We start from the raw sequence: 7,687 nt of genomic DNA, 5'->3' as shown, positions 1-7,687 counted from the left end.
GACATACAGAACGAAACTTAAGACATATCGTTATAGATTTTTCCATCAAAAAGAATAATATTTTTTCTTTGACACAATTATATCACGCCACACTCCGAATTGAAAGTCTTCATCTTTTGCACAGGAATTCAGTAGCAAGCCCACCCTGCTCCTGCAGTGAGGCAAATGAAACAAACGCTCATCACTTATTAGACAAATATGTTTCCGCCCTATTCAAAACCAGATATCATTAGAAACGCGATTGTTTGGTGTCAAAAGTCTTTCATCTGGTCAAAATAAAGATATATCTATTTGTAAACAAAATGTCATTATCAACTCTAATCGTTTTCGTTAACCCTTTTCACTGATAATAAGTTTTGTCTACGAAATTTCATCACTGTGAATTATTGCTATTTACGCTCTTATTATGTCACATGCTATTAGTTTATAGCAATAGACAGCAGTTCACAGCATTAAATATTTGTTTTAATGTTTCAACTGTAATAACTCATATACGAGTTTAGACTCAGTAAAATGCTACGCCCCTTACCTTCCTTATCCATTTTCTCTTTTCTTTCTTCCAATATCCTTTTCAAGTAATTTGATAATGCTGTTAGATTTTCTATCAGTTTCGTATTTTTGCTAAATTAGTAATCTGTTATACATTTACTATAGTTTCTGCTAAGGAAACAGATTTATATCAGTCTAACAACTTGTTCAAGCATATAACTTCATTGTATGTCACATTACTTGGATGGTGTATTGAACAAGCTTACGAAATAAAATGTGGTTTATACTAGACGCTTTCTCTTCAAGAATACTTTGTCCTGTTTCCTTGTACTTTTTTTAAGTTTTCAATGTAAGCCCGTATTTATGCTCGTATTTCGTCCTCTTTTTGTCTTAGGCAGAGTAACGGTATGGTTTCGTATCGATATTCTTAACTGTTTTTGTTTTTGTGAATGACAAATTATGTTTATTGAAGCAGGACATCAGTCATCAAACCATTTAGGCTTTGATTTCGCTTTTGTCAAAAAACGAACAAAACGTGTCACTCAAACTTTATATCAAGGCAAAGTTGGTCCTCATCAGCCTTTCGATGTGTCCTCGTGTTGAGAGACATAACCTAATATTTAAATGAGCGGAGCGGTCACGCGAAACTGTGACGTATTTCGGCATCAAAGAAGTCAAGCCATCCCTCTGATGTCATCATACCATACTAGATATGACATCAGGGAAATCTGTTGAGCAACTTTTTTTTTTAAACATTTCTTTAAAAATTGCCTTACACTTTTTCTTTCTCTTTACAATTTCTTCAACCAAATATGATGTCCTGTCTTTTTAGACATCCTGATGGCCGTCATTTTCAAAAAGATGATATGTTATCACAGTTTATCAAATGTCCTGTATTTCCCCGTGTTATTTACGACATATCGAGTGATCGGAGACGACTCGTGCCGTGTCCGGCGGATTTGAGTCAGAACAAGGACATGGATAGGGAGTCATATCCGCGCTAGTCATTTTAATACGAAAATCAAATGACTGGACAAGCACCTGCTTACATGTTATGTTACAAAACTATGACGCTGGTGATTTAAATTATTTGAACTTGCCAAATATTAGTCGATGGCTCTTCCACTCGTGTGGATTTGTACAAATATTCGTTCAATACAACAACAAACAGAATATCGACATGTTACGATACCGTCATTCAAAATTAATCGAGCCAAAGATACGAACAAATTTCAACGGATATACTGGAAGGGTTTTCTTTTTCTGGTTCCTAGACGACATACTCACCATGTAAACCAATGTCAGATCCATGTGATGTGACATGATAAATAAATTCAAAGATAAAACTCGGTAGTAGTTCTGACAATATAATCAACGCCCTTCCATTTAATACATACATACAATGCAAAAAGGGTATAACTATACCAGGTGTCTAGTAATATAACTCTGGATGTCTAGTAATATAACTCTGGATGTCTAGTAATATAACTCTGGATGTCCAGTAATATAACTCTGGATGTCTAGTAATATAACTCTGGAGGTCTAGTAATATAACTGTGTGATTAGTAACATAACTGGGTGTCTAGTAACATAACCGGTGTCTAGTAACATAACTGGATGTATAGTAATATAACTGTGTGATTAGTAATATAACTGGGTGTCTAGTAACATAACCGGTGTCTAGTAACATAACTGGGTGTCTAGTAACATAACTTGGTGTTTAGTAACATAACTGGGTTTCTAGTAACATAACTGGGTGTCTAGTAACATAACTAGATGTCTAGTAACATAAATAGGTGTCTAGTAACATAACTAGGTGTCTAGTAACATAACTAGATGTCTAGTAACATAACTAGATGTCTAGTAACATAAATGGGTGTCTAGTAACATAACTTGATATTAAGTAACATAACTGGGTGTCTAGTAACATAACTATATGTCTAGTAACATAAATCGGTGTCTATTAACACCACAACTAGATGTCTAGTAACATAACTGGATGTCTAGTAACATAACTGGGTGTCTAGTAACATAACTGGATTTCTAGTAACATAACTGGTGTCTAGTTACATAACTGGGTGTCTAGTAACATAACTGGATTTCTAGTAACATAACTGGATGTTTAGTAACATAACTGTGTGTCTACTAACATAACTGGGTGTCTAGTAACATAACTGGGTTTCTAGTAACATAACTGGGTGTCTAGTAACATAACTAGATGTCTAGTAACATAAATGGGTGTCTAGTAACATAACTTGATATTAAGTAACATAACTGGGTGTCTAGTAACATAACTATATGTCTAGTAACATAAATCGGTGTCTATTAACACCACAACTAGATGTCTAGTAAAATAACTGGATGTCTAGTAACATAACTGGGTGTCTAGTAACATAACTGGATGTCTAGTAACATAACTGGTGTCTAGTAACATAACTGGGTGTCTAGTAACATAACTAGATGTCTAGTAACATAACTGGATGTCTAGTAACATAACTGGATGTCTACTAACATAACTGGGTGTCTAGTAACATAACTGGGTTTCTAGTAACATAACTGGGTGTCTAGTAACATAACTGGATGTCTAGTAACATAACTAGATGTCTAGTAATATAATTGGGTGTCTTGTAACATAAATGGGTGTCTAGTAACATAACTTGATATTAAGTAACATAACTGGGTGTCTAGTAACATAACTAGATTCTAGTAATATAATTGGGTGTCTAGTAACATAAATTGGTGTCTAGTAACATAACTGGATGTCTAGTAACATAACTAGATTCTAGTAATATAATTGGGTGTCTTGTAACATAAATGGGTGTCTAGTAACATAACTAGATTCTAGTAACATAAATTGGTGTCTAGTAACATAACTGGGTGTCTAGTAACATAACTGGGTGTCTAGTAACATAACTGGGTGTCTAGTAACATAACTGGATGTCTAGTAACATAACTAGATGTCTAGTAATATAACTGGGTGTCTAGTAACATAAATTGGTGTCTAGTAACATAACTTGATATTAAGTAACATAACAGGGCGTTTAGTTACATGACTAGATGTCTAGTAATATAGCTGGGTGTATAGTTATATAACTGACTGTATGATAATATTATTGGATGTCTAGTAACATAAATTGGTGTCTAATAATATAACTGGGTGTCTAGTTACATAAAAGGATTTTTAGTTACACAACTGGGTGTGTAGTAACACAACAGGGTATTTAGTAACATAAATGGTTGTCTAGTAATATAAATGGTTGTCTAGTAATATAAATGTGTGTCTAGTAACATAACTAGGTGTCTAGTAACATAACTCGATGTCAAGTAACATAATTGGATGTCTAGTAGCATACCTAGGTGTCTTGTAATATAACTGTGTGATTAGTAACATAACTGGGTGTCTAGTAAAATAACTAGGTATCTTGTAACATAACTAGGTGTCTAGTAACATAACTAGGTGTCTTATAACATAACTAGGTGTCTAGTAACATAACTAGGTGTCTAGTAACATAACCTGTATCTGGTTAATGTTTACGCTATTTCGATATTATAATTGTTTCCGTATTGGAACCGAATAACATGACAAAACACTCTTAAAAAGTGAGATAAAACTGAAAATTCGCACACAATGTGGTAGATAAAGAAATACAACTTATTATGAGTACCTATGTACTATCAGAATATATTACAAAATCAATAACATAAGTAATTGATAAATCTACTTAAACTTACCATTATTTTGAATAACAATGTGGAATGAAAAAAAGCATATAGTTTCTTAACACCATATCTTTGAAATAATAAAATGGAAGATCATAAACCACATTTCCCAAAGACTTTGAAATGATATTGGGCAGCATGTGTTTTTTTTTCAAATATGAGCTCTCTCCGTAATTGATAATGAAGTGCAATTATTTCAAAAATAAATTTTACAATATATCAACAAAATAGCCAAGAATCACAATTGCTTGTTTTAAATGCCACTGAAAATATATTTTGACAACATTGAGAGGTTTTATTAAAAATAGAATGGAATCTCAACTTACCTTCCTAAGAAGAAACAAGTGTTTTTTACGAACAAAATAACAATATCATCGCCATGTTATGTATGTGTTTTTGTAAAGATAAACTTCAGTGGGGTTTCTCAGTACTTAGTATTAATAATTTCATTGAAAATAACTAAAAATTGATTGATATTTTCTAGGCCCACACGTTCTTAGTGCTTTTCTGAAATGCTAACTGAAGCCAGAATGATATTCCCTATACTCATTACAAACATTCTTTAGTCCGTATTTCCAATGCCAATATGCTAAACCTTCCTTCTTTATAGACACTGCCGCTATGTCTAGGTTAAATCTCGGTTATAAGCCCGGGGCCATGACAACGAATTTGGACAACCAGGCGTATCACTGAACATAAAATATGACAAACTTCCTTAAAAAAATAACTAAAAAAACAAACAAACAAAAAACAAACACACAAAAACAACGAGAAAAGAAAATGTAGTACTTACTAATAAGACTCTGGTGTATTCCATCAAAGATCCTCATTACCTTCATCAACCTCAATCTGTCTTTTAAAAATGTATGTAAAGACATCTGCATTAATATCAACACATTTTGATGTTTAACTTGACTAATATGTGAATAAACTGGTTTAGGTTTTGGATTTTCTTCATGTATGCTTTCTCCGGTTATACCAGTGTAGTTTGTGCTTCTATCAACGGCATTGATTGACACAGGACTAATTTCCCGGGTACTGCATATATGTTTATTGACAGAGGACTAATTACCTGGGTACACCATATATGTTTATTGACACTGGACTAATTACCTGGGTACAACATATATGTTTATTGACAGAGGACTAATTACCTGGGTACACCATATATGTTTATTGACACTGGACTAATTACCTGGGTACAACATATATGTTTATTGACAGAGGACTAATTACTTGGGTACAACATATATGTTTATTGACAGAGGACTAATTACCTGGGTACAACATATATGTTTATTGACAGAGGACTGATTACCTGGGTACAACATATATGTTTATTGACAGAGGACTGATTACCTGGGTACAACATATATGTTTATTGACAGAGGACTAATTTCCCGGGTACTGCATATATGTTTATTGACACTGGACTAATTACCTTGGTACAACATATATGTTTATTGACAGAGGACTAATTACTTGGGTACAACATATATGTTTATTGACACTGGACTAATTACCTGGGTACAACATATATGTTTATTGACAGAGGACTAATTACCTGGGTACAACATATATGTTTATCGACTGAGGACTAATTACCTGGGTACAACATATATGTTTATCGACTGAGGACTTATTACCTTGGTACAACATATATGTTTATTGACACTGGACTAATTACCTTGGTACAACATATATGTTTATTGACACTGGACTAATTACCTTGGTACAACATATATGTTTATTGACAGAGGACTGATTACCTTGGTACAACATATATGTTTATCGACTGAGGACTAATTTCCCGGGTACAACATATATGTTTATTGACACTGGACTAATTACCTGGGTACAACATATATGTTTATTGACAGAGGACTAATTACCTGGGTACAACATATATGTTTATTGACAGAGGACTAATTACCTGGGTACAACATATATGTTTATCGACTGAGGACTAATTTCCCGGGTACAACATATATGTTTATTGACACTGGACTAATTACCTGGGTACAACATATATGTTTATTGACTGAGGACTAATTACCTGGGTACAACATATATGTTTATCGACTGAGGACTAATTACCTGGGTACAACATATATGTTTATCGACTGAGGACTAATTACCTGGGTACAACATATATGTTTATTGACACTGGACTAATTACCTGGGTACAACATATACGTTTATTGACAGAGGACTAATTACCTGGGTACAACATATACGTTTATTGACACAGGACTAATTACCTGGGTACAACATATATGTTTATTGACACAGGACTAATTACCTGGGTACAACATATATGTTTATTGACAGAGGACTAATTACCTGGGTACAACATATATGTTTATTGACACAGGACTAATTACTTGGGTACAACATATATGTTTATTGACGCAGGACTAATTACCCGGGTACAACATATATGTTTATTGACGCAGGACTAATTACCTGGGTACAACATATATGTTTATTGACAGAGGACTAATTACCTGGGTACTACATATATGTTAACTTACGCAGGGCTGATTACCTTGGTACAACATAAATGTTTTTGACGCATTACTAATTACCTGGGTACAACATATATGTTTTTGACGCGTTACTAATTACCTGGGTACCATATTATATGTTGTGTTGATTTATTCACATTATTAAAATCTCGTATTCAAATTAGATAGAGCTGAAAAAAAATCCTGTTTATTTATCTATTTCATTTCATTTCAATTTTTTTATTGTCATTATCTTTATAATTATCAATATAACTGTTTATATTGTGGGCATTAATGTCTTTATATAGTATTTTTTCTGACCAAACAACAAACGGTAAACAAGCTTATTAGAAATAAAAATATGAAAATAAGAATATGTACACATCATGGATAAATACAAATAAAAACATGTACACGTCACAGATAAATGAAAATAAAAACATGTACACGTCACAGATAAATGAAAATAAAAACATGTACACGTCACGGATAAATGAAAATAAAATCATGTATACGTCACGGATAAATGAAAATTAAGATATGTACATGTCACAGATAAATGAAAATAAAAACATGTACACGTCACGGATAAATGAAAATAAAAATATGTACAGGTCACGGATGAATGAAAATAAAAACATGTACACGTCACGGATAAATGAAAATAAAAATATGTACAGGTCACGGATGAATGAAAATAAAAACATGTACACGTCACGGATAAATGAAAATAAAAATATGTACAGGTCGCGGATGAATGAAAATAAAAACATATACAGGTCACGGATAAATGAAAATAAAAACATGTACAGGTCACGGATGAATGAAAATAAAAACATGTACACGGCACGGATAAATGAAAATAAAAACATGTACACGTCACGGATAAATGAAAATAAAAATATGTACAGGTCGCGGATGAATGAAAATAAAAATATGTACACGGTCACGGATGAATGAACATAAAAACA

The sequence above is a fragment of the Pecten maximus genome, chromosome 8 (assembly GCF_902652985.1).
Source record: "Pecten maximus chromosome 8, xPecMax1.1, whole genome shotgun sequence".
In the NCBI taxonomy this organism is placed as follows: domain Eukaryota; kingdom Metazoa; phylum Mollusca; class Bivalvia; order Pectinida; family Pectinidae; genus Pecten; species Pecten maximus.
The sequence above is the reverse complement of the archived record's forward strand: the minus strand, read 5'-3'. Positions refer to the sequence as shown.